The sequence below is a fragment of the Adiantum capillus-veneris genome, chromosome 16, assembly GCF_014529385.1.
Source record: "Adiantum capillus-veneris isolate H3 chromosome 16, ASM1452938v2, whole genome shotgun sequence".
In the NCBI taxonomy this organism is placed as follows: domain Eukaryota; kingdom Viridiplantae; phylum Streptophyta; class Polypodiopsida; order Polypodiales; family Pteridaceae; genus Adiantum; species Adiantum capillus-veneris.
In genome coordinates, this window is record NC_140946.1 from 108,379,885 (window position 1) to 108,406,701 (window position 26,817).

The window sequence follows — 26,817 nt, forward strand, 5'->3', positions numbered from 1 at the left end:
ATAGCCTCCAGTGTCCTGTCTCAAGAGCTGCTGGGTCAGGGTCTATGACGCAAGTCCTCCAACAGATGCCCACAACTCGGATCCTCTGGAAACAACACTCTGCTACCTGCGGGGCCTCTACTGCAACTCTCTGTAATCGTCCCCCACCCTGAAGCTCGAAGAACAGGGCTGGGACAGTCTCTGAGCAAGCCCTGACTGAAATGAGAACCTCCAGTCGTGTGAAGGCTCCCATCCACCGGGGTGCTACTGGCTCGAGAGGCGTGAGCCAATCAGCTGGAACTGACTCTGAGATGTCCTGACACATGCTCTGAACCCCTCTCATGCCCTGTAGCTGGACAACCTGCACCTCCTCTGACAAACCTGTGAACTCTAGCCAGTCACCTAGAGAGCGCGCTGGACCTGCTGCCATGGGACCCCAAGAAACATGAGGCCTACTCCCGACCAAGTGGCCTCTCTGAGTGCTAACCATGGGGTTCCAGACGAGGGGCTGCCGTAGGTGCTCCTCCGTGCACGTCGGCTGCCGCTGCTCTAGGCCACGCCGCAATAGCTCCCAAGAACGAAGCAAACTCACAGCGAATCGGTCCTCCAGTCTCCTGCTCAAACCAACTCGGCGCAACTCTGTAAAGATCCATCTGGTCGAAGGTTGCCAAGGGCCTCCTGACTGAGGCACCCTGGCACGAAGCCTCTGCAACAAGAACTCCTTCCAGGGCTCCTCGCCTGGAAGAAGTCCTCTGACGACGAACTTCCCAAGAAGGGCTATGCTCTGCTGTGCTGGATCAATGATCCCAAGCCCTCCCTGAGAACAAGGAAGTGTGATGACCGACCAAGCCACCTTGGCTCGGGCAATCTGAGTGTCGCGACCAGACCAAAGGAAGTTCCTGATCAACCTCTCTACCTGGCTGATGCAAGAACTCGAGAAGATCCAGCAAGAAGTGATGTACCACATAGTCGCCAACAACACCTGGTTGGCAACTACTACTCTACCAGCCAGCGAAAGTCGTGTTGAGCTCCAATGTAACAGCTTTCTCCTGATGGACAGGAGAAGAGGAGCAATCTGCTGCTCGGGGGACAAATCCAAACCAACTTGACAACCCAAGTACCGAACTGCAGTCCCTGGAGGAATCCACCTGAAACCCTCTCCTGGCATCCAATCTGGCACAGGAGCACTACCAACTGAGAAAGCCACTGTCTTTCTCCAGTTGATCAGTGCGCCCGATGCACAGCAGAAGGTCTCCAAGGCCTGCCCACATCTGTGTAAATTGGCCTCCTGGCCCTCTAAGTACAAGGCTGAGTCGTCGGCAAACTCAACGTCCAGAAGCTCATCTCCCCGTATAGGGAGTGCTAAGCCCCTCAAACCAACCTGCTGTGACACCAAAAATCTGCTCATCGCCTCCGCGTAGAACAGAAAGAGAAAGGGGGCAAGAGGACAACCCTGTCTGACCGATCGTGTGAGCATGAAGCGCTCACCTCTACCTCCTGCCAAAAGCACCTGACTGTGGGCCTGCCTGTACAAAGCTGACACCCCTCTGATCCAAGCCTCTGAGAAGCCCATCCTACGTAGCGTGCCCTCTAGAAAGTCCCAGTCAACTCTGTCGTATGCCTTCTCAAAATCGAGAAGAAGAATCACAAGGTCCTCCCCACGGAGCCGTGCAAGGGCAGAAGCCTCCCAAAAAGTGAAGATGTTGTCAAGGATACTGCGTTCCTTGACAAAACCTGTCTGAGTCCCATGTATAAGGCTCTCCAAAAGTGGCTGAATCCTCAAACTCAGAGCCTTGGCAAGAATTTTGTAGGCTGAGTTGAGAATGGTGATGGGACGCCACTGTCGAATCTCATCCAAGCAACCACCCTCCTTTGGAATGAGGTAGATCAGGCCCTCACTCATGCTATCCGGCATCACTCCTGTGTGTAGAATGTACTGAAAGGCACTACAAAGATCTGGGTCAAGCAGGTCCCAGTACTCCAAGAAGAAGGTGAAAGTCAGCCCATCCTCACTTGGACAGCTACCACGAGGGAGGGCCCTGAGGGCCGTGTGCAGCTCCTCAAGCTGAAGAGGTAACTCAAGCCTCTGCCGCATCTCCTCAGTCACAAGACAAGGCATCTGTGCCCAGACCTGCTCCCTGCATGCATCCTGTCTCTCTGACTCGGGCTCAGCCGACAGTAGCTCACGGTAAAAGTCAGTAGCAACTGCACGCATATCCTCTGGCTCACAGACAACTGACCCATCGGGTCTCCTCAACTGATTGACCTTGGCATGCGAGTGCCGAGGTCCCACTGTCTCAAAAAAAACACATGTCACTCTGTCACCCACCTGAGTCCACTGAGATGCCTGTCGGTGGAAGGCAAACTCATGGCGCCTCTCCTCTGTGCAAGCAAGCTCCTATCGAGCCTGCTGTAGCTGCTCCTCCAACCATGGAGTGTCTGGATGCTGCTCCTGCATCCTCTGTAGTGAAGCAATGCCTCGTCAGAGACGCTGCTCCTCCTCTCTCGCTGCAGCCCGTCGAGCCAAAGACTCCTGGAGAAAGAAGTGGCTAAGCTGAGCTAGGCCTGAGGCCACTCTGTCTGCACGTGGAGCCTGGCTGTCCATGCCCTCTGTCCATAGAGCCTCGACCCTCTCTCTGAGTGCTGAGTCCAACAAGACCCGCTCTGGGATGCGAAGCATCGTGCTCCCACTCCTCTGCCTGTCTGCCACTGTGAGGATCACTGGTGCATGGTCCGAGAAGGATGTCCCTGCCAGGATGCCCACTGATCCCCCCAAGTCACTGAAGTGGTCACTAGTGTAGAAGCCCACTCTGCGGTCCGATCTAGAGAAGGCAAGACTCTCTGGAGGCCTCACAAAGCCAAAATGCTGCCATGTATCGGAGACCCTCAACGTCATACAAAACATCTCCCAAGCTGCTAACTCGACTCCATGCAAAGTAGCATGGCTGCCTCCGATCCTGTCAGAAGGGTCCTCCAACATGTTGAAGTCCCCTCCTACACACCACTGGTCAACCTGTGGCAAAGACTCAACAATTTGTGACCAAAACTCTGCACGAGCACTCGCCACATTGGGCGCATAGATGTTCAGGAAACCCACAAGGCTACCCTGAACCTGCATAGTAATCCACTGAGCCCTGCCTGGTACAATAATCCCTCTGCCCACAATGGCCTGCTGTAATGAGTCCGCAATAGTCATACATACCCCACCCTGGATGCCTCCAGGTCCAAAAGCAGCTGACCAAAAGGTATCATAGCGTCCACGCAAGATCTGACCGCATCGCCGAATGCGGCTCTCAGACAAATGGTGCTCCTGAAGCATAAGGAGATCAATCTCTCCTCCCACAAGGCAACGCTGAAGCTCCTGACGCAATCGGCCCCGCTGTCGCTGAAACTGGGGCCCACCTAGTCCCTGCACGTTCCACGAGACGATCCTCATGGGAAGCGAGAGAGAACAAATGCTGCCGCAGCAGCAAGACGAGCTATCTTCGAAGCAGGCTTGGATGGGGAGTAATCCGTTTCCGAGCGTCCTCTAGATAGGCGAGACTGCAGTGAGTGCCTGGTCCAAGCCCAAGTAGAGCGAGCCATGCGTAAAGCAACCTCCTCTGTCCAAGAGTCCTCATGAATGAATACATAGCAAGGCAAACACTGCGTATCAGCAAAAAAGTACACCACAATGTGTCTACATCCTGCAGAATCTGGGGGTGTCACCGCAAACTTGGCCAGTGGCCACAAAGTCTGCAGCAAATCTGTAATGCCAAGTTCTCCCATGTGGTGAGAGAACTCGAGAACCTGTGTATGCAACCATCCCACCACTGAGTCGAGGGACCACTCTGTCTCAGTCCTGCCACATAGGGGGGAGGAGAAACCAACTGCTGAGTCCAAGGCCTCTGTCCCCCTAGCGGCGAGGAACAAAGCGTGGACTCTGAAGCAGGCTGCCTCGTGGTCTGCTGCGGAATCGCCAAGAAAACGAGTAAACCCGTAATCGAAGAAATCCCAGCGGCGTCGGAGGTCAAAGCTCGTCAAACCACGAGGGATAGCTGCAAGAGGAGAAGTCTGAATCTGCAGTGGGGGCCGCATGAAGGGCTGACCCTCTCTCGCTAGGCGACTCGTGGCGAAGGCGCTGCCAAGAGATCTCCTGGCCGCCGGCAAGGGTCCAGTCTCCTGAGCCGACTGTGGTACTGAAGCAGGAGGAGGGGGAGAAGGGGCTGGGGGGGGGCGGGGGAGAGGAGAAGCGGGGTGGGGCGGCAGAGATATGGGGGGGGCGAGGTGGGGAGTGAGCGGTAGCAGAGGGCGGGGGAGGGCATGAGGAGGAGGAGGGGAGATCGGAAGGCGGAGCGGCTGGCGAGGGTGAAGCGGAGGTGGTGGCTGGCGTAGGGGGCTCCTCCTGCTCAAGAGGACCAAAGCGGTTCCCCGTGGGAACCCACTGTTGCTAAGTAGGCACCTGGGGGCCACTCTGAGTGCCAGGCTGTCGCTGTGGCCCCTGGCATCGACGGCCACGGGCCTGCTGCCACCCCTCCTCTGCTGGAGCCCCAGGCTCGGAGGGTGGCGCTAAATCTGTGCTCTGTGTCGCTGGCTGTGCCTGCGGCCCAGCCTTGGCAGGCTGGGGCTGAGGCTGAGGCTAGGGTGTGGGTGGTGGTCTCCTCCGTGGACAGGCCTTCGCTAGGTGGCCCATCTGTCTGCAAATGAAGCACTGGTTCGGGAGACCCGAGTACTCCACACTCTGTCTAAACCAACCCCCACTCACCCGAGGCAGAAGGATGACCTTCGGGAGCGTGTGGGTATCTCTGACCAAAACTCGAACTGAAGGGATGCCAGCCGCCTTGGCAACTACTGATGCTGCCGTACGAGGTGTCTCCAGGACAGTTCCGATGGCGGAGCCAATCCTGGAGAGAAGTGGAAGGTACTCGCTCCGTAAACCCAGAAAGCAGACTGAGATGGGGATGTCCGCCTCCTCTACTAGCACATCCGAAGACGGGTCAAAACCATGTCGCCACTGTCGAAAGTGGGCGCGTGATGCTCGGATGGCCAATGGACTCATAGCTATGACCTTGGAGGCCATCTCGGAAGTCTCGAACTCAATCTGGTAGTACCCCCGTCCGAGAATCTGGACATCCAAGATCTTGCCCACCTCTGCGAGGAGGCGGGCCTGGAGAAGGTCTCGCAGCTCTCCTCTGCTGGGACGAGTGCCGAGAACCTTGCAAATGACAGAAGTCGCCTGCAAGCGTTCTACCTCTGTGGCAAGGCTCGCTTGCTCTGCCGGCGTAAGAGCAAGTCGAATGGTGGGCTCAACGGGGTCGGGCGAGGGGGCTTCATTGAAGTCCCTCTGCGGTGGAGCATGAGCCGCCATCTGTGTCTGCTACTGGTAAAGAAAAGGCGGAGGATCGTCGACGAAAGAAAGGGGGGGAAGACCTGTTGGACCGAGCACGTCAATGGTGCTGGCGACGCCCATCAAGCAAGAATGGAGAGGGAGAAGGCTAACGGTAAAAAGCAAGCGAGGGGGGCGGACAGTGGGAGGGGGCGGGCTGGCGAGGTTGACTGCGGGAGCTGCTTCGGGCTGACTGGGCAGCAGGCAGCAACGGGGGGGGGGGGGGGGGGGGGGGGGGGGGGGGGGGGGGGGGGGGGGGGGGGAGGAGGGGCAGGGAGAGCTGGCTGAGCTGGGCAGCGGGCAGCTGCGGGCTGCCAGTGCAGCGGACAGCAGCAGGGGTAGCGCGAGGGGAAGGGGGCAGCGCGAGGTGGACAAGCGGGAGAGCAGCGCGAGGGAGTGAGGGAGGGCGATGGCGCAAGGGGGGAGAGGTGCGAGCAGCAACGAGCCACAATACGGTACCCAACAGACTTCTAACAATGAAAGTAGAAAATGAAAGAGTTCCCAAGAAAAGAAAGACAAGGATACACGACCCAGGCTCACTCTTCGAGAGAGGGCCAATTGCATTAAAGAGGGAAAGTGTTTTGGATGCGGGGGAACATGGGCACGTCTCCGCAAAGTGCTCTAAAAAGGTACAGCAAGAACAGAATAAAGACAAGCCAGAGCAGCTGAGGAACGTGGCAGAAAAGGCAAGATGAAAGCAAGATTGGTTCCACATTGCATGGGTACTGACCCAAGCACGATTGATGAAAGTACAGAACTTTGTCGAGCTTGGGGCAAAGTGAAAGATCAAAAATTCATTTCACCTGAATTGGCGGCACGGCTCGAGATTACACCCAATCGGATGGGACCACCAGCAGAGGCAGTTCTAGCGGCACCCGAACGGGACATAGCCATTACACCTGTCATTGGCAAACTTTGGTTGCATTGCTAGGGGTATTTGAGGACTTTTACATAATGCCCTTGGAAGGTTGTGACGTCCTCCTTGGAGTCCCTTGGTACCATAAGAACAACGTCGGCGAAGAAAGCGACTTTGACAAATGAAAAGGGCCGAAAAATTGTACTTGATGTGAAACTGAAGGGCGAGTTTGTTCCTATTGTATCGACTTCGGCCGTTTCCAAATTAATGAAATCCAGTCTGTATGTTTACTCGATTTGTTTGAAAGAGTTAAATGATGAACAAAGAACGCATATGTTTGAACTTGATAAAGAACGCCAAGATTTTCTCCACACTCATAATGATTGCTTTTCTAAGGGCCTGTCAGGCAAGTTGCCACCATCTCATCTTGAGGATCACACTAATGATCTGATACCTGGAAGCACACCACCGAACCGGCCACCTTACCGTGTTAGCCAAGCCCAGAATGAAGAGAGTATGAACCAAGTGGAAGACCTTTCAGAAAAGGGTCTTATCCAGCCGAGTACTTCACCCTATTGCTCCGGTGGTGTTGGATTTAGAGAAAGACGGATCTTGGAGAATATGCATTGATTATAGAGCTCTCAATAAAATCACCATCAAGAACAGCTTTCCGATTCCGAGGATCGATGATATTTGTCACAAAGTGATGACGTGGCTACGAACAGCAGAAACCCTAATTTCTGCCAAAAAGCCTAAAATTCCTGCAAACCCTAATTTTTGCCAAAAACCCTAATTTCCGAAAATCGCGTAGGCTGAAAAAAAAATAACAAAAATTAATGATGAGAGACGCAAATCTTGCTTTTTCTCTACGCAATGAGAAAGAGAGAGTGCTTTTGCTTTCAAGTTTTGACTCTCTGTAAGAGAGAGAGAGAGCAATTGCTTTTGATTTGAAGCTTTTGGGGCTCTGCTTTTGGGTCGTCAGTCGACTTTTCACAAGGCAAAGAAACGGAAGAAGCGTGTTCGATTTGAAGGAGTACCCAGTTCTTCTTCTTCTTCTGACAGTTCTTCTAGCTCTTCAAATTCGAGCGAAGAAGACAGAAAAAGTAAAAAGCGAAGCAAAAAACAAAGCTTCAGAAAGGGCAAGAAAAAGGCAAAGAGGACTAAATCTCGCCCAGAGACTGACAGTTCTACTGAGGACTCGTCTACAGACAGCTCAGATTCTGATGATGGAAACTTCTATGCGAACAAGAAGAATTTTACAAAGCCAACCAGTATGACTTTCTCAAAGATAAAAGCAAGAAAGTTCGAGAGTTTAAGGAAGGTGGCCACTCGATCAAGTTTGATACTTTTTCAAGATACATGCTTCGAAGGCTTTGTCTTTTATAAAGCAGTTTGACATGCTTTCGCGGGAGGACGATATTCAGAGCACTCCAAGATTCGGAGAGCTACCTCTTACCTTAAGGGGAATGCTCGTACTTGGTCGTCCACGCTTCTTTTAAACAAGACTGCGCCAGTTAAATGGCTGAAATTTAAAAAGCTTTTTATTTCTTCTTGGTTGACGCAAGAATATGAACGAGATATACGAGCTGCTTGGAACCATCTTCGGATGACCAAGAACGATACAATCAATGCTTATTGTGAAAGATTCTGGAGCTCTTTTCTACCTGCCTCTTCATTCAAGAAGATCTCGTTCAGAGAACAGATGAGCGGTTCACCTTGTGTCTACCTACAGAGATCCGAGATCACTGCTTGGAACAGAAGTCAGCTTCTATTCAGGAGTTGATGAGTCATGGGAAGCGGGGCTTTGCCATTCACTCTGGCAGTCTGACCTACCCCACAGATGAGGCCATGACACAACGAGCCGAACAGACTTCTGGGAATGAAAGTAGAAAGAAAAAGAACAACCCAGAGAAAAAGGATGCACAACCCAAGCTTGCTCCCGAGGAGAGAGCTCGCTTCATCAGAGAGGGGAAGTGCTTTGGATGCGGCGAGCAGGGACATATCTCCGCGAAGTGCCCTAAAAAGGCACAAAAAGAACAGAATGATAAAGACCACGACAGGCCTGCGAGTTCGAGAGCAGCTGAGGAACGTGGCAGAAAAGGCAGATAGATAAACAGAACTGGTACCACATAGCCTGGGACTTGCACCGAATCAAACTTTGCCGCTTTTGGGGCAAAGTGAAGGATCAGGAAGCTCTTTTGAAGGAGCCAAGGCAAACTTTTTTTCACTTGGAACTGGCGGCTCGATTTGGAAATTACGCCCGACAGACTGACGCCACAAGCGGAGGTAGTTCGACTGCACCCGGATGGGATGTTGCCATTACACCGAGCATTGGCAAACTTCGTTTGCAATGACAGGGGTGTTCAGGGCATGCGAGTGACATTCTACTCAGGATCCCTTGGTACCACAAGAACTACGCCGTGGTTGACTACCGGGCCGAGAAAGCGACTTCGATAAATGAAGGGCTTAGAGATTGTACTTGATGAACTTCAGTTTCTTACTCATTCTTTTGGGAGAGAACTGAACGATGGATAAAGGTTGAATATGTTTTGACCTGATCAAAAGAACGCCAAGATTTTTCTCCACACTCATACCGATTGCTTTTCAGAGGGCCTAAAGATCAAACCATTGATCTAATACCTGGAAGCACGCCACTGAACCGGCCACCTTACCGTGTGAGCCGAGTACAGAATGAAAAGATTATGAACCCAGTGAAAGACCTCTTGGAAAAGGGTCTTGTCCAGCATAGTACTTCACCGTATTGCTCTCCACTGTTGTTGGATTTGAAGAAAGAAGGATCTTGGAGAATGTGCATCGATTATAGCGCTCTCAACAAAATCACCATCAAGAACAGATTTCCGATTCCTAGGATCGATCTCGACAGGTTACAGGGATCCTCGTGCTTTAGCAGGATTAAATTGAAGAGTGGATATCATCAGATCCAAATTGCGCCGGGAGACGTCTACAAGACAGCCTTTCGGACGACTTTTGGATTCTTTGAGTTTTTGGTGATGCCTTTTGGCTTAACCAATGCTCCTGCGACATTTGACCGGCTGATGGACAGGATTTTCCAAGAGTACAGGCTATTTGTTGGCACTTTCTTTGATGATATCATTGTTTTCTCCAAGAATGAAGCAGAATATAGAGATCATATGCTTCAGAGATACATTTTCTTTTGGGACACTTTGTCTCAGCAACAGGAGTACAAATGGATCCGGCCAAGATAGACACTATCCGTGATTGGCCCGATTTGAAGAATGTCCATGAAGTTGAAAGCTTCTTGGGATTGTGTTCGTACTACAAACGGTTCATTCGAAAGTTTGCAGAGGTTGCTTCCCCTTTGCATATCTTGATACAGAAAGGAGTCCCTTTCTCGTGGGGATCCACGGAGGTGACTGCCTTTCAGACATTGGAAGAGAAATTGACTACAGGACCAGATTTGACTTTGCCGGACTTGCAGAAGTCATTTGAAGTATTTTGTGAGGCTTATGGTCGTAGTCTGGGTGCAGTCTTGATGCAAGAAGGCCATGTCATTGCTTACGAGAGCCGATTGTTCTCTAGGCCAGAGATGACAGCACAGATTTATAAGAAAGAGCTTTTGGTGGTTATCCATGCTCTTACTCAGTGGCGGCATTCCCTACTTGGAGCGGATTTTTCTGTCTTTACAAACCATCGAAGTTTGCGCTACTTCTTGCCATAGAAGCAGCTTTCGGAAAAGCAGATGCGGTGGGCGAACATCTTGTCACAGTTTCACTTCCAGATTGTCCATGTGCAGAGACAAAAGAATGTGGTGGCAGATGCTTTGTCTCGGAAGCCATTGGTTCTGGCTATTTCCGCGATACATCATAGGAGCTTCGAGGATATGGTCGATCAGTATGCCACAGATACAGATTTTGCAGATCTTTTCACACGGATACGGGATGGGGAGACAGTAGCTGGATACTCTCTTCGGGAAGGCTACTTGATGAGAAAGACTATGTTGTGCGTTACACAGCCGTTGCGGGAAAAGGTTATGACTGAGTGCCACTATCCACCTTTTACGGGTCACCGCGGCATTGCTACCACCATGAAGGGGTAGAGACAGACTTCTTTTGGCCGAGACTGGAAAAGGATGTGGAAGAGTTTGTGTACAGTGTGCCAGAAGGTCAAGTTTGACAGGCATAAGGCACAGGATGTTAGGTGCAGCGGAATGCATGTTGTATTTTCTTAAGATTAGTGATCTTTATTACTCAAGGTTCCTTTTAGTTATTAGGGAAAGAGAGAGCTTTCCGTCTTGTAGAGTGTTGTGGTCACGAACAAAGTGAGTGGATTGTGCGTGCAAGTGAATGAGACTGAGAGAAGGAGAGAGAAGAGATACGACACCCGAGAGGTTGTAAAACCCTCCTCCGAAGGCTCCACTCTCGTCAGCGAGAGTGGTCTATTCTTTGATTACACAAAGGTGTACAATGGTATGCAATGGACTGATGCAAGTTGGACTATGCCGATGACGACGACGACTTGATGGCTGGAATCTGTAGGCTTCTAATCGCTGAATTCAGGGACTGTTTCGGTGGCTGAAAATGACTGTTTTGGCTGCGTTTTTCGAGGCTAAACTTGGGGGATCATCTGCAACTGAGTGGGGGCTGATTTGCTAATGTTCTACTGCTGAAAACCTGCATTTTCCAATGGCTAAACTGCAGATTCCCTAGCGTTAGTAGATGGGGCTGAAAACGCTGGAGAAGCTGAAGGTTCTGCTGGCGTTTTTACATCAAAAACGCTGGCTGAAAGTGGGGTGTCTTGGCGATGAAAACGCTGGGCTGAATGCCTGTAGGAAGTCGCTAGGCAATGCCGATCGATGGCGAGGCTGAATGCTGTGGAGAAAATGTAACAGACCTCGACACTCCAAGTCAAGAATCAACCGCGACAGCACCAAATAACCACTTCAAAACAATTCACAGATCACAATAGATTTGCACTGGCCCAGCGGAGTTCCGTGCCTAGAGATATTGGCCCCAAAGACTGGCGCCCCTTTCGGTATTTCTTTTTATATTAATCAATCATCAAAGTACAAAAGAGCGGTTAGGGTTTCACTCTCAGACTCTCCGTCCAGATGCTTTGAGAAGTGAGGCCCTCACCACTAATTTAAAGGTTACAAGGGATGCCCAAAAGTAGAGCCCCAAGAGCTTTAAAAATCAAAAGCATCAGTTCTCTCTCTTAGAGAGAGTCTCTTTTTTTTTTATTAAAAAAAAAAGCAAGTTCTCTAAAGCTGCCGGCGCAAATTGCGGCGCAATTTCCGGAAAATCCGTACACCCCTGCCACGTGGCACTGGCGCCATAAATTAGGGTTTCAGCCAGCAGTTAGGGTTTCCAGAAATTAGGGTTTGCTGCGAATTAGGGTTTCTGACAGTTTTTAGGGTTTGTAGGAATTTTAGGGTTTTTGCTGTCCGCCACGTCATCACTTTGTGACATACCCCCCTCTTGAAAGCATTGTAATCGACAGCGATCACGCCTGCAAAACCGACAAAAGCCATAAACCGTCTTAGCAGACACTGACTGTTAGTACCTACGTACTAGGAACACACATCTAGCACATGTACAAAATCGACAGTCACATCACACGACATCACCAGACATTACAAGACATCACATGACATTCAACATTCATTCGGATCTTAGACCATGATTTATCGGCAATGTAGCTAGCAATCACATCTAGGTCCAATCGGGACCTCATCGATGTCCAATTGACTAACCCCTATTGCAACCATGTCTATTCGAGATCAATCAGACCAAAATGCTGCAGTCATTTCGGCTATCAGTTCCTGCACTCAAAAGAAGTGAAGAAACAAATCGGTATCATTATCAGGAATTCCATTTCATAAAGTCATCCAGCAGAATACTGTCAGCTCTCAGTATCCCTGAACCTCAAAGAGACATCAGTGACTTTAGTATCAAAATCGAGGCATCTGTTGACAAACGAGTGGAGTAACTCCCCTCTTGTGCATCCCACTGCACCAGATCTTCGGCCAGGCTGAATTCTAGGTTCCATTTGGAGTAGACTATGCTAAACCAAAAGCATCGAGGTAAAGCTTCACAATCTGAGGAGTATCTGCTAGGTCCTCCTCCTCCATCCACTTCGCATCAAATGCAGGAAAGTTCTTGAACTAAACCAAGAACCGCCTTCGGACTTTACCTTTCTTCATATCATTATGTGCCAAAATCTGTTCAGGAACAAGGATCTCCTCGTTTTCTTCCACTGCGGGTTGCTCATCAGGCTCCCCATCATCAGGCACATCACCCTTAACAGGGTTCAAGAGACTCACATGCAATGCATTGTGAATCCTCCGAGTATTTGGCAGTTTCAATCGGAAGGAGACATCATTTATCTTTTCAGTAATCTGGAAAGGTCCGTAGTATCACATACTAAGCTTTGGAAAAAGCCTCTCCTTTCCCTTTTTCTTTCTTAGACGTGCCTTCTCAAAAGTAAGAGCACCCAATCATCCTCCTTCAGTTTCAAGTCGCGACGATGGCGATCCGCTGCCTTTTTCTGTCGTTCTTGAGACTCCTGCAAAGTCTCGCGAACCTTGGCAAAAGCCGTATCCAAATCTCGCGAATATTCATCCGCTTCAAATTTCTAATCTTTCGTGCTCAGGAAGGATGGAACCTTCGCAGCAGTTTCAACAATCTCACATGGCGTCTTCCCCGTCGAAGAGTGTATCGTGTTATTGTAGGCAAATTCCACCAAAGGTAAGTTCTTTTCCCATTGAGTCTTCTTATCCAAGATACAAGACTTCAATAAATCTAAAATCACTGAATTGGCAATCTCAAATTGCCCGTCAGTCTGCAAGTGGAACGATGACGAGAACTGCAACCGCGTGCCAATGTTCTCCCAAATTGCCTTCCAAAACAAACTCATAAATCTGGGGTCTCTGTCGAAGACAATCGTCTGAGACGTGCCATGTGATCGGAAAATCATCGTGATCATTCTGTGTTCTCGGGAGATCAAAAATGAAATCCATTGCAATACTTTCCCAGGGGTGGGTGGGTGGGTATGGGTAAAGGCTGTAACAATCCCTGTGCCTTATGCCTGTCAAACTTGACCTTCTGGCATACTGAGCAACTGCGCACAAACTCTTCCACATCCTTTTTGCATCTCGGCCCAAAGAAGTATCTCTCTACCCCTTTCATGGTGGTAGCAATGCCGCGGTGACCCGTAAAAGGTGGACAGTGGCATTCAGTCATAACCTTTTCCCTCAACGGTTGTGTAACGCACAACAATCTTTTTCATCAAGTAGCCTTCCCGAAGGGAGTATCCCGCTACTGTCTCCCCATCCCGTATCCGTGTGAAAATATCTGCAAAATCTGTATCTCTGGCATACTGATCGACCATATCCTCGAAGCTCCTATGATGTATCGCGGAAATAGCCAGAACCAACGGTTTCCGAGACAAAGCATCTGCAACCACATTCTTCTGTCCTTGCACATGGACAATCTGGAAGTGGAACTCTGACAAGATGTTCGTCCACCGCATCTGCTTTTCCGAAAGCTGCTTCTATGACAAGAAGTAGCGCCAACTCTGATGGTCTGTAAAGACAGTAAAATCCGCTACGAGTAGGTAATGCCGCCACTGAGTAAGAGCATGGATAACCACCAAAAGCTCTTTCCCATAGATCTGTGCTGTCATCTCCGGCCTAGATAACAAACGGCTCTCGTAAGCTATGACATGGCCTTCTAGCATCAAGACCGTACCCAGACTACAACCACAAGCATCACAATATACTTCAAATGACTTCTGCAAGTCCGGCAAAGTCAAATCTGGTCCTGTAGTGAATTTCTCTTTCAATGTCTAAAAGGCAGTCACCTCTGGGGTCCCCACGAAAAAGGTACTCCTTTCTGTGTCAAGGTATGCAAAGGGGAAGCAACCTCTGCAAACTTTCGTATGAACCGCCTGTAGTACGAACACAGTCCCAAGAAGCTTCTAACTTCATAGACACTCCTCAAATCGGGCCAATCACGGATAGTCTCTATCTTGGCCGGGTTCATTTGCACTCCTGCTGTTGACACAATGTGTCCCAAAAAATGTATCTCTAGTAGGAAAAATTAACTTTTCTTAGCATTAATGACTAATGTGTGATCTCGTAATGCCTGAAAGACTTGAAGCAGATGATCTCTGTGTTCTGCCTCATTCTTGGAGAAAACAATGATGTCGTCAAAGAAAGTGCCAACAAATAGCCTGTACTCTCGAAAAATCCTATCCATCATCCGGTTAAATGTCGCAGGAGTATTGGTTAAGCCAAAAGGCATCACCAAAAACTCAAATAACCCAAAAGTCGTCCGAAAAGCTGTCTTGTAGACATCTCCTGGCGCTATCCTGATCTGATGATATCCACTCTTCAAGTCAATCCTGCTAAAGCACGAGGATCCCTGTAACCTGTCGAGTATATCATCGATCCTAGGAATCGGAAATCTGTTCTTGATGGTGATTTCGTTGAGAGTGCTATAATCGATGCACCTTCTCCGTATATTTCTTGGAGGCAGAAGGTTTCTTGAGAGCGGGTTTCGGGAGTGGTGGTGTGGTTCTCTGCCACTCCGTCTGTACCTCTTCCAAAGAGGTCTGATTCATATATTTTGCCATCTTCGGGTCCTTAGAAAAATTGAGAATCATCTTTGTTGCATCGCCGATCAACTGGCGACGCTCTATCTCTCGCCGCTCCGCCTAAGTAGGCCAAGGCGGGCCATACTCTCTGCCTGAATCTTCGTTGTGATCCCAGCCCGCATCTCCAGATGCAGAGGGAGTCGACTGATCATTGCCTGAAGCCATAGGTGCCGAGGAAAAAAAATTCGGGAATCGGATTTCCCGTAGAGGAGAAATCGGCCGTGCTCTGATACCACTATAACAGACTTGGACACTCCAAGTCAAGAATCAACCGCGATAGCACCAAATAACCACTTCAAAACAATTCACAGATCACAATAGATTTGCACTGGCCCGGCGGAGTTCCGTGCCTAGAGATATTGGCCCCAAAGACTGGCGCCCCTTTCGGTATTTCTTTTTATATTAATCAATCATCATAGTACAAAAGAGCGGTTAGGGTTTCACTCTCAGACTCTGTGTCCAGATGCTCTGAGAAGTGAGGCCCTCACCACTAATTTAAAGGTTACAAGGGATGCCCAAAAGCAGAGCCCCAAAAGCTTTAAAAATCAAAAGCATCAGTTCTCTCTTAGAGAGAGTCTCTTTTTTTTTATTAAAAAAAAAGCAAGTTCTCTCTCTTTTATGCAAAAAGCAACGCCCAAAAGCTGCCAGCGCAAATTGCGGCGCAATTTCCGGAAAATCCGTACACCCCTGCCACGTGGCACTGGCGCCAGAAATTAGGGTTTCAGCCAGCAGTTAGGGTTTCCAGAAATTAGGGTTTGCTGTGAATTAGGGTTTCTGGCAGTTTTTAGGGTTTGCTGGAATTTTAGGGTTTCTGGCAGAAATTAGGGTTTCTGCTGTCCGCCACGTCATCACTTTGTGACAGAAAACGCCAAGGGAGGGATGGGGATGGCGAGGGTCTACTGCGGGGGGGGGGGGGGGGGGGGGGGGTTCTGCTAAGAAGTTGCCTGTTGAGCGGGAAGCTCCTGCTCCCTCTTCTGCCAGAAAGTGCTAACTTGGGTTTGCTTATATATAACTTAGCAAAATTGCCCTACCTACTTTTGTTGGAAAGTCACTTAAAAATAATAAGTGAAAATACCAATAAATAGGAAAATAGGCTAAATGCACTGGAAAATTCCCCTAACTGATGCTAATGGATTCTGATGGGAATTCCGATGGTCATGCTGTGTGCAACCGGAGGATATCCATCTATGCTAAGTGACTGGGCATGCACGGTCTACGAATAGACTCACAAAAGTGTCAGATCACTGCTAATCTAGACTTAACTGAACTGACTAAACCCTGCTGTGGTGTAGCTTGTCCACGGACACATAGGATTGGGATGTGTCACGTGACACAGGAATTGTTACAGCCTTTACCCATACCCACCCGCCCCTGGGAAAATATTGAGATGGATTTCATTTTTGATCTCCCCAGACCACAGAATGATCACAATGATTTTCCGATTACATGGCACGTCTAAGACGATTGTCTCAGACAGAGACCCCAGATTTATGAGTTTGTTTTGGAAGGCAATTTGGGAGAACATTGGCACGCGGTTGCAGTTCTCGTCATCGTTCCACTTGCAGACTGACGGGCAATCTGAGATTGCCAATTCAGTGGTTTTAGATTTATTGAAGTCTTGTATCTCGGATCAGAAGACTCAATGGGAAAAGAACTTACCTTTGGTGGAATTTGCCTACAATAACAAGATATTTCTTCGACGGGGAAGACGCCATTTGAGATTGTTGAAAGTGCTGCGAAGGTTCCATCCTTCTTGAGCACGAAAGATTAGATATTTGAAGCGGATGAATATTCGCGAGATTTGGATACGGCTTCTGCCAAGGTTCGCGAGACTTTGCAGAAGTCTCAAGAACGACAGAAAAAGGCAACGGATCGCCATCGTCGCGACTTGAAATTGAAGGAGGATGATGGGTGCTCTTACGTTTTGAGAAGGCATGCCTACGAAAGAAAAAGGGAAAGGAGAGGCTTTTTCCAAAGCTTATTATGCGATACTACGGACCTTTCCAGATCACTGAAAAGATAAATGATGTCTCCTTTCGATTGAAACTGCTAGATACTTGGAGGATTCACAATGCATTGCATGTGAGTCTCTTGAAACCTGTTAAGGGTGATGTGCCTGATGATGGGGAGCCTGATGAGCAACCCACAGTGGAAGAAAACGAGGAGACCCTTGTTCCTGAACAGATTTTGGCACATACGGACACGAAGAAAGGTAAAGTCCGAAGGCGGTTCTTGGTTAAGCTCAAGAACTTTCCTGCATTTGATGCGAAGTGGATGGAGAAGGAGGACCTAGCAGATACTCCTCGGATTGTGAAACTTTACCTCGATGTTTTGGTTTAGCATAGTCTACTCCAAACAGAACCCAGAAATTCAGCTTGGCCAAAGATCTGGTGCAGTGGGATGCACAAGAGGAGAGTTACTCCGCTCCTATGTCAACAGATGCCTTGATTTTGATACTAAAGTCACTGATGTCTCTTTGAGCTTCAGGGATACTGAGAGCTGACAGTATTCTGCTGGATGACTTTATGAAATGGAATTCCTGATAATGATACTGATTTGTTCTTGACTTCTTTTGAGTGCAGGAACTGATAGACGAACCGATAGACGAAATGATTGCAGCATTTTGGTCTGATTGATCTCAACTAGACATGGTTGCAATAGGGGTTAGGCAATCGGACATCAATGAGGTCCTGATTGGACCTAGATGTGATTGCTAGCTACATTGCCGATAAATCATGGTCTAAGATCCGAATGAATGTTGAATGTCATGTGATGTCCTATGATGTCTGGTGATGTCCTGTGATGTCGTGCGATGTGACTGTCAATTTTGTACATGTGCTAGACGTGTGTTCCTAGTACGTAGGTACTAACAGTCAATGTCTGCTAAGACGGTTTATGGCTTTTGTCGGTTTTGCAGGCGTAATCGCGGTCGATTACAATGCTTTCAAGAGGGGGGTATGTCACAAAGTGATGATGTGGCTACGGACAACAAAAACCCTAATTTTTGTGAAAACCCTAAAATTCCTGCAAATCCTAATTTTTGCCAAAAACCCTAATTTTCGTAAATCGCGGAGGCTGAAAAAAAAAAACAAAAAAAAAATTAATGATGAGCGACGCAAATCTTGCTTTTTCTCTACGCAATGAGAAAGAGAGAGAGAATGCTTTTGCTTTCAAGTTTTGACTCTCTGTGAGAGAGAGAGAGAGAGAGAGAGAGAGAGAGAGAGAGAGAGAGCAGTTGCTTTTGATTTGAAGCTTTTGGGGCCTCTGGTTTTGGGCATCCCTTGTAACCTTTAAATTAGTGGTGAGGGCCTCACTTCTCAGAGTATCTGGACGCAGAGTCTTGAGAGTGAAACCCGACCCACTCTCTTGTACTTTGAACTGGTCAAAGAAAAACTGAAAGGGGCGCCAGTCTTTGGGGCCAATATCTCTAGGCACGGAACTCCGCCAGGCCAGTGCAAATCTATTGTGATATGTGAATTGTTTTGAAGTGGTTATTTGGTGTTGTCGCGATTGATTCTTGACTTGGAGTGTCCAAGTCTGTTACAATATCCTTGACTGACTACAAGGATCCTCTTGTTTCAGCAAGATAAATTTGAAAAGCGGATATCATCAAATCCGAATCGCGCCAGGAGGTGTCTACAAGACAGCTTTTTGAACGAGCTTTGGTTTATATGAATTTTTGGTGATGCCTTTTGGCCTTACCAATGCTCCAACGACTTTCAACCGAATGATGGACAGGATTTTCAAAGAGTACAAATCTTTTGTCGGCACTTTCTTTGATGACATTATAGTCTTCTCCAAGGATGAGGCGGAACATAAACACCATCTGCTTCAGGTCTTTCAGGCATTGCGATATCACAAGTTAGTTATCGATGCCAAAAAGAGTGAATTTTTCTTATCGGAGATGCACTTTTTGGGACACATCGTCTCAGCAGCAGGAGTACAGATGAACCCCGCCAAGATTGAAACTATACGTGATTGGCCCGATTTGAAGAATGTTCATGAAGTTAGAAGCTTCTTGGGCTTATGTTCTTCCTATCGGTGGCTCATAGAAAATTTGCAAAGGTAGCTTCCTCTTTGCACATTTTGACACAGAAAGGAGTCCCTTTCTCGTGGGACCCACAGAGGTGACTGTCACAAGACGGGCACCACGTGCCAATAGAAAAGAACAGACTGAACAGACTTTTAGCACTTCAATAAAAACAGAACTGAGAGAGAGAGAGAGAGAGACGACACGCGACACAGAGTGGCGGAATTCCACCCCAAAGAGTATTGGCCCCAAACCTTGGCGCCCCTTTCGGTATTTCTTTATATTGCATCAACACAGTACAAGCCGGTACTCCAGACTCTGCACCTTCTCCGGATGCATGCCAGAGAATGAGCCCTAACCTCATATTTGAAGGCCCTTGGCCTAAAAAGCAATTATAGTGAAAAGCCTTCAAACTCAAAAGCATCTGGTCCAAAAGCAAAGCCAAAAAGCTGCCATCGTAAATCACGGAAATCCGTACAGCCTGCCACGTCATCATGCCAGCGCAATTTTCGAAAATCTGTCGCAAGTCTCTTTTTGTGTGTATGTGAGAGTCCTGCTTTTTTTAATCCTTTATGTCACTCGGGGCCCCATCGGACGAGGTCCCCATAAGTTGGTAGGACTTCTTCTTCTGTTACTTGTTCTTCTTAGGGTTTAGGCCCCTCAACCGGCATCTGTAAGTCGGCTCCATTCTTTAGGGCTTTGACACGTCGGCAATTTGTGACATCTCCCCTTCTTGTAAGAGAGTAATCGTCCGCGATTACAATATATCTGCAAAACAACTCAAGTTAGCTCAAAAATTTCCGAGGGTCATTCCGAGGGACAATCAGTTTGCTCTTTTTGTTAAGGAGTTAGCTTCTCCTTTCGTCCAGATCGGAACTCTTGATATTCCGACGTAGTAAAATTAGGCATCACACCCAGACCGTACTAATCTTCCACGGGTGTCTTGATGCACTAAAATCACATACCCAGGCAATCTCATCCAATTAGGAATATTCAGTGGTTGGCACGTCACAATGCAACACAAATGCTCACATATGCATGTTACAAGAAACATAAAGCCAACGATGAACACTCCCCCCGCAAATAACCATCCAGGTACGGGCCATGAGCTGTTCAACAACTCCCTCATCACTCCTCCTGCAAATAACATAAAAAAGTCAGGGCCATGAGATATAGAGGCCTTTTACAACCAAACGGCCCCCAGACCGCAGCCTGCATCGTTTGGAGGTGCTGAGAGTAACCACTGCTCAAACTTCTTAATACTCCCCCGTAAATAACCATGCAGGTCCAGGCTATGAGTAACAACAACAATACTCCTCTCGTAAATAACCACAAGGGTCTGGGCCATGAGTAAAAACAATACTTTTCAATCATTCAATACTCCCCCCCGCAAATAACCACAAGGGTCCGGGCCATGTGTATGAACAAGCATTCTTAAACAGTACTTTTCAATCATTCAATACTCCCCCCGCAAATAACCACAAGGGTCTGGGCCATGAGTATGAACAAGCATTCTCAAACATCATTTCTCACCCTCCACTCAGGAGTAAAATCACCAATCATTGAAACCAGTATTAAAACCAAAGTCAAACATTTTAAATTGGCACCAAGACAGGTTCAAAACAGATACCATCCATTTCAAACAAATTTCAAACAATATTTTCTCAAACAAAGTTCAAAAGTATCTAACTATAAAACAACTAGAGAGTTCATTCAGGGTTTTGTTCGAACAACCGAACTTTGAGGACGACTGGTTTGCCCTTCTGCATCACGATGATGGTTTGGTTCCAAACCTGGAGAGTTGCATCATTCCTGTCATGCCAAGGCATGCCTAATAGAATGTCACAATTGCCCAACTTCATAATGTGGAAATCGGATTTTCATGATAATCTTGGATAGTCACTGGAAGAGCACCAATGAGTGGTACCACTTTTTGAGTTTTCCCTGTGGCTAGCTCAGCTTCAATTTCTCCACCCTCTGCATCATAATCAAAGTCCAGTTGCTTCAAGAATTGTGGATGGATTAAGTTTTCTGTAGCTCCTGGGTCAAAGAAAATTAGGGCTTTCAAACTGTTGACTTTGCCATATGCTCGAGACAATTCATTTGTACTTTCAAGGCGTATGCCATAGATGTCAGGTACTAATCGAATGGCCGGTTGGCTCGTTTGGCTGGATATGGTCCTGGGTTTCTGTCGACCATCGACACAGGAGTTGGCTCCGCAAGAGTTGGCTACGCAGGTCTGTTAGTGCGTTGGGGACAACCAAAATAGTTATGTCCTGTTTGAAAGCATCCAAAACATCGGTCTTCTTGTAGTAAGGTGTCTCGTTGTTGAGGTGTCAAACGAGTCCTTTGTGGTTGACTTTCATGAGACTCTCGAGAATTTGTTCTTTGTTGGCGAGAGTTGTGGTTAGTGGCTAGAGGTTCTTCTGTGGTAAACTCTAGCTTTCCCTTCATCAGTTTGTAGCCGACTGCGGCATGGTCCATAAGTTCTTGCACGGTGGAGACTTGCTTGGATAGACAATATTCCTACAATGGTGATGGTAGTCCAATGGTGTATCGCTCGCATTGGGCCTCCAAGGGAATAGATCTAAAGGACACCGGAAGGTACATGTCGAGAAACCTTTGGTTATATTCGTCCATGGTTTCGGTGGCAAGCATTTTCAAGTTGCCCCACTCTGCCAAAATCCGGACTTCAAACATAGAAGTTATGTAACTACGTGCAAAAACTGTCTTGAAAGCTTGCCAGGTCCTTGGAGCATGCGGTTGTGTCACGATTGAACTCCACCATTGCATAGCATTATCTTTAAGAAATACGCCCAGCTGCTGAACACAACGTTTTAGCACGTTGTCGCTAAGAGCGTGCCAAGGCGCTCCGTGTGGGTTGTGCCGACGATTGTCCATGTGAGCTGCTGACTAGCATTTTAAAATGTTAGCGACGGGAGTGCTAGTGATAGCTGCAGAAAGCTGAGGGTGGCCACAGATGCCAGTGTTTTGAAGCGCAAAACGCTAGGGTAATAGGCGTCGGGCAGCGGTTTAGAACATTGGGGACAGCCAGGAGAAAGATTGATGCCACCAACGAAATGATCTTCTCAAGCTCTCTTTGCAGCTCCACCTCCACCAAAGCTCTTCAAGCACGTAGCTCCACCAAGGGCTTTGATACCAATGCGGAAGCGTAGAGACCAAGGGGGGAGAGAGAGAGAGAGAGAGTCTCCTAAACCAATCAACATTGGCAATGAATAATTGAATGTGTATAGAATGGAGGTAAGGGGTTGATTATATAGCAACCTCAATAAATTGCCCTACCTAAACTTTGACAAATAAGTAAAATAAATACCTAAAAGCCAAAATAAATAATGGGACCACATTCTAAAACTTCTGTGGGATCGGCTCTTCTTGCCTTTGCTATGTCTCTGAGTCTTTCTCCTTTTCTTTCCCTTTCTACCCTCGTCCCTGGACTCAAAGGAAGAACTGTCTGAGCTATGAGAAGAGGATGAGAATGAATTGGAAACACCCTCAAATTGAAATAGTTTGTTGCTTGACTCTGTTTCCGCAACTGCTTCTTGGTCTTCATGAGCTGGGTGACTCGCCATTCAACTGCTTCGTCGAATTCACCCTCTGAGTACAGCTTCTGAGCGGATGTTCCTGGTGTAGACAAGCGGTATGCTTGACCAAAACTTTCGCATATTGAGGATCCTTGGAGTACTGAAGCATCTGCTCGGCACAAGCATCAACCTGTTGTATACGCTACATCTCCATTCTTTCGTACCCAATATATGGAGACGGCCCCTGATTTTCCAAATCTTCTGAAGGTGGACGATGTCCATTGGAATCTTCATTATTCTTTCTTGGACCAAAGTGATCGGGTGCCACAGTTTCCTCCTAGCGCAATTCATCCGACATCGACTGAATCCATGTGTGTTGGGAGTAAAGGGATCTGATCCTTCGTAGAAGAAAAATCGACCGAGCTCTTATACCACTATAATCGACTTGGACACTCCAAGCGGAGGATCTACCACAACACACATGAGAAAAAAGAAAGAACTAAACAAAACTGAGAGAGAGACAACCCAGCACGGCGAAGTTTTGCGCCCAGAGAGAGGGCCCCAAAAGACTGGCGCCCCTTTTGGTATTTCTTTATTATTAATGCTTCACAAAGTACAATGTCCAAGGATCCTAAACCTCCCTTGTGTGATATATGTCTTATTTAGGCTATTACACCTTGTAGTACATGAGGTTTTCACAATTGGCGTAATAGCTGTTTTTACGCTATAGTCTCCAGCCAAGAAGCCAAAGGAGTACAGTAAAAAATAGATTGTACAAGCTTCCTCCCCCCCGCCCCCCAACTTCAAATTAGGACTCATGCGAAAGAGATGAAACTCAGGCAAGTTTTTGGACAGATGAGGGCAGTCACATTCGGAAGAAGCAGCAGTCAGCTTCGATTGATTCCACATGGATCGTGGAGATACTTTAGTGCATTTGAAAGCTTCTAAAAATACAGGACAGAGGAGGAAGCATCCCTGAGTGGTGATATATTTGATGCCACTTAACAAGTTAAGTTCCAAAAAGCTGGGACACGTTAGAACAAGATGTATGTAAGGTAAAGTGATCAGCATGCCTTCATGTCTGAAATCTTGGCTTCCTAAGTTCAACCTAAAAAGTACGGTGTAACTCCCTTGTTACACGGTCAAGAAAAGGGTTGAATTGGTAGAAGTACTATTCCAGCATTGAAGTTGAATACGTCAAATTGCACTTGGGCTTATACTTGTCCATAGCATCACATATTTGGACAGATAGAAAATGCTTTTCCTCTTCTGTATCAAAAATGCAGCTGAAAAACCAATGCACCAACCTACAAACCTTTCACTTGAATACCCTGGTCACTTATTGCATTTGAAAAAAAAATTAAGCAATCTTTCACAAAAAACTTATAAATAGGTGCTCATGACTCGTATTCTGTCTATAAATCAAACAGAGATGAGCAAACTAATGCATTACAAAGTCGCAAACACACCTATAAACCTTTCACTTGAATACCCTGGTCACTTATTGCATTTGAAAAAAAAAAAAGCAATCTTTCACAAAAAACTTATAAATAGGTGCTCATGACTCGTATTCTGTCTATAAATCAAACAGAGATGAGCAAACTAATGCATTACCAAAGTCGCAAACACACTTAAAATTGTAGTATTTGGACTTGGTAGTCTACCAATGAACCAAACAACAATAAGCAAACTTATAAATTACCGAAGTTGCAAAGGCACTTAAACTTTTAGTATTTGGACTTGGTTGTCAGCATGATTATCGATTGCCTTTGCATCTGACCAAATCAAACCAATTGCTACTGATGATGGGCATCAAAATGACTGTCAAAGCTTATTGTTTAAATCCTAGCATATGTGCATCATCATGCCACAATAGGTTTGTACGTAGAAACGCAAAGTTACATCATGAGACACATGCACATATGCATGCACTACAACTTCCAAAATCCATTCTAATGCACACATCAAAAAGCGTACGTGCAGCCCACTAGGGCCATTAAATAAAAAGTTGGTGGGAATCTAGAATGGGCAAGGAGATCACGTGGGAGATCACCAACAGTCGTCTCTCCCACAACTCTCTTGCTCTTTGTACGATACGCTCTGGCTTCTGATGAGCTCTCTCTCTCTCTCTCTCTCTCTCTCTCTCTCTCCACACCGATACATGTCTCAAGCACACGCACACACATAAAACAAAACGCTCAGCTTGCCTGATGGATACAGAATCGTGGAAGCATTGGGGGAGAGGCGGTCCAGCAGACAGCCGGCTCAAAACCAAGGTAGCATGCAGTAGCAGCAGCACGGCGATGCTGATGAATGAAGAGTATGATGACCGCCAATGCAAAACGCAATATTGCGACTTTTCTCACAAATAATTTTCGGATTCACGTGGAAAAAATTAAGCACGAGATAACGTGGGCTTCTCGTTGCTTAGGCGATGGCTTTTTATAGCGCCAGCAAGTAGGTGGAGGGTGGTACGGAATCTCTCTCTCTCTCTCTCTCTCTCTCTCTCTCTCTCTCTAACAGACTGGATCTAAATTCTAAAGCCGACGTTGATTAAGCCTCTCCCATACAACCCCACTCCCATAAGGGATAGACGACGGCACAATGACGTCGTGGCAAATGATCATTGGAATATTTTTCCTTGTAGTACATCGTGATGTGCCACGATTTAGGCTTTTCGTCTTTTCCCCATTGAGTTTAATGGCATAAGATTATTGATATAGGGGATAGGGCATAAGCTAACCTGTTGCTTTGATGGCCAAGCCTCGGGACTAAGTGGCACAGCCATGGGAGGGTGGGATCTACGGCCGGAGGATTGTGGGTCGTAGATCTGGAATGCGGGTACCCTAGATTACTTTTGTAAAATATAATCTAGGGTACCATTGTTTTGAAAGTAATCTAGGGTACCCACTTTTGCGGATGTGGGTTTTGAACCCGTGACTTCACCCATGAGAGGCGCATACCCTAACCATTACGCCATGCGCATGTTGTGAAACGTGGGGGCCCTAATTTACTTAAAACATGTATGCACAAGGGCGACAGCCGAAAGTAATCTAAGGTACCCTAAATTACTTTTCATTACAAAAAGTAATCTAGAGTACCCTAGATTACTTTTGGCGCCGCCACTGGGATCTACGGCCCACAATCCCCCGACTGTAGATCCCACCCTCCCATGCCCGTGCCACTTAGTCCTGAGGATGGCCAAGTGACCTTGTAGAATCTACTCAAAAAGGTTAGCCGAGGAAGGGAGCCATGTGACCACATTTGAACACCTTAATTAATAGTCTCAAATTTGCACGTTTCACTCCTTTTCGGCACAATTCCTAATTTCGTTGGCATTAGGTTGTCTCCTTGTCAACTCAACACCCTAGCGGTGCTTTAGGCGGCATAGCAATACCGACGGGCGGCCTCCTTCATTCCCCCAAAGTCAAGCGTGACCTCCCACTCGATAATTTAATGATCTACATCTGAACACGCTTTGTGTGAACTATTTGTAAACTTTAGATGATTTGCATGATGTTAATGAATTGTGTGTGAGCTCTATCTCAGCTAAAGCTGTCCAATCTATGGAGCCTGCTTTATAAAGAGCAAACTCATCTATCAAATCAAAAACATTTGTGCCAACACAATGGGTCTACGTACGTTTCATTAAATAGTTTCTTCACCAGATTCGCCTCGAGGTTAACTCTTAAATCAAATCCTTCCGTTGTGTCCGGTACACACGCGACGTCGCTACAAACAAGGTGCTGCAAGCTCTGCTCGCTACGGTCCGTGTTGCCCTCCTGCACGTGGCCCTCTCTGCGTACCCCCTAGCTCTCTTTTTACCTCCACTGCCCTGCGCTCCAGCAAAGCCCACTTGCCCTTCCACACCTTGCGTACTCACCACAGCAGGGCGACCATCACAATATCCTGCCCTGCAACGCAAGAGAGAGAGAGAGAGAGAGAGAGAGAGAGAGAGAGAGAGAGAGAGACACACAAACCTGTGGAGCGCACCTGCCCTTCCACCCCTTGCGTCCTCACAACAACAGCACGAGCATCAGCACATGCTCCTCTTCTTCTCCTTTTGCTGTAATAATGGCAGCTACAATACGAGTCTTTGACTCTCTGCGCTGCTGGTCCTGATCCGTATGCAGCCGATCTCTGTCTCCTCTTGTGTGCACAACTATGTGTGTCCTATGTTGCTCACGAGCCTCGGCATCAAATCTCTCTCTCTCTCTCTCTCTCTCTCTCTCTCTCTCTCTCTCTCTCTCTCTCTCGTGCTAAAGCACAGCTGCAACGCAACGTCGCTTGTCTCTGCGGGCGCAGCTCTCTCTCTCTCTCTCTCCAGCTCGTAGCTTGCAATGCCTGGCATCTCTCTCTCTCTCTCTCTCTCTCTCTCTCTCCACGTGCCACCTTTTCGCCTTAAACTTTT

General features: G+C 47.6%; 1 protein-coding gene across 2 annotated transcripts in view; it reads right to left on the reverse strand.

Annotated features, from left to right (window-relative positions):
• LOC147439620 (B3 domain-containing protein Os07g0679700-like) overlaps positions 1-24,887 on the reverse strand; it is a 138,259-nt gene extending 113,372 nt beyond the window's left edge. Inside the window, exons 1-2 of one of the 2 annotated variants that reach the window (XM_086485435.1) lie at positions 24,614-24,887; positions 24,109-24,181 (exon numbers count right to left, since the gene is read on the reverse strand). The gene's annotated coding sequence lies outside the window, so the exon portion shown is untranslated. The remainder of the gene's footprint in view (positions 1-24,108; positions 24,182-24,613) is intronic. The other variant, XM_086485437.1, reaches the window with a different exon arrangement.
• Between the last annotated feature and the right edge of the window lie 1,930 nt (positions 24,888-26,817).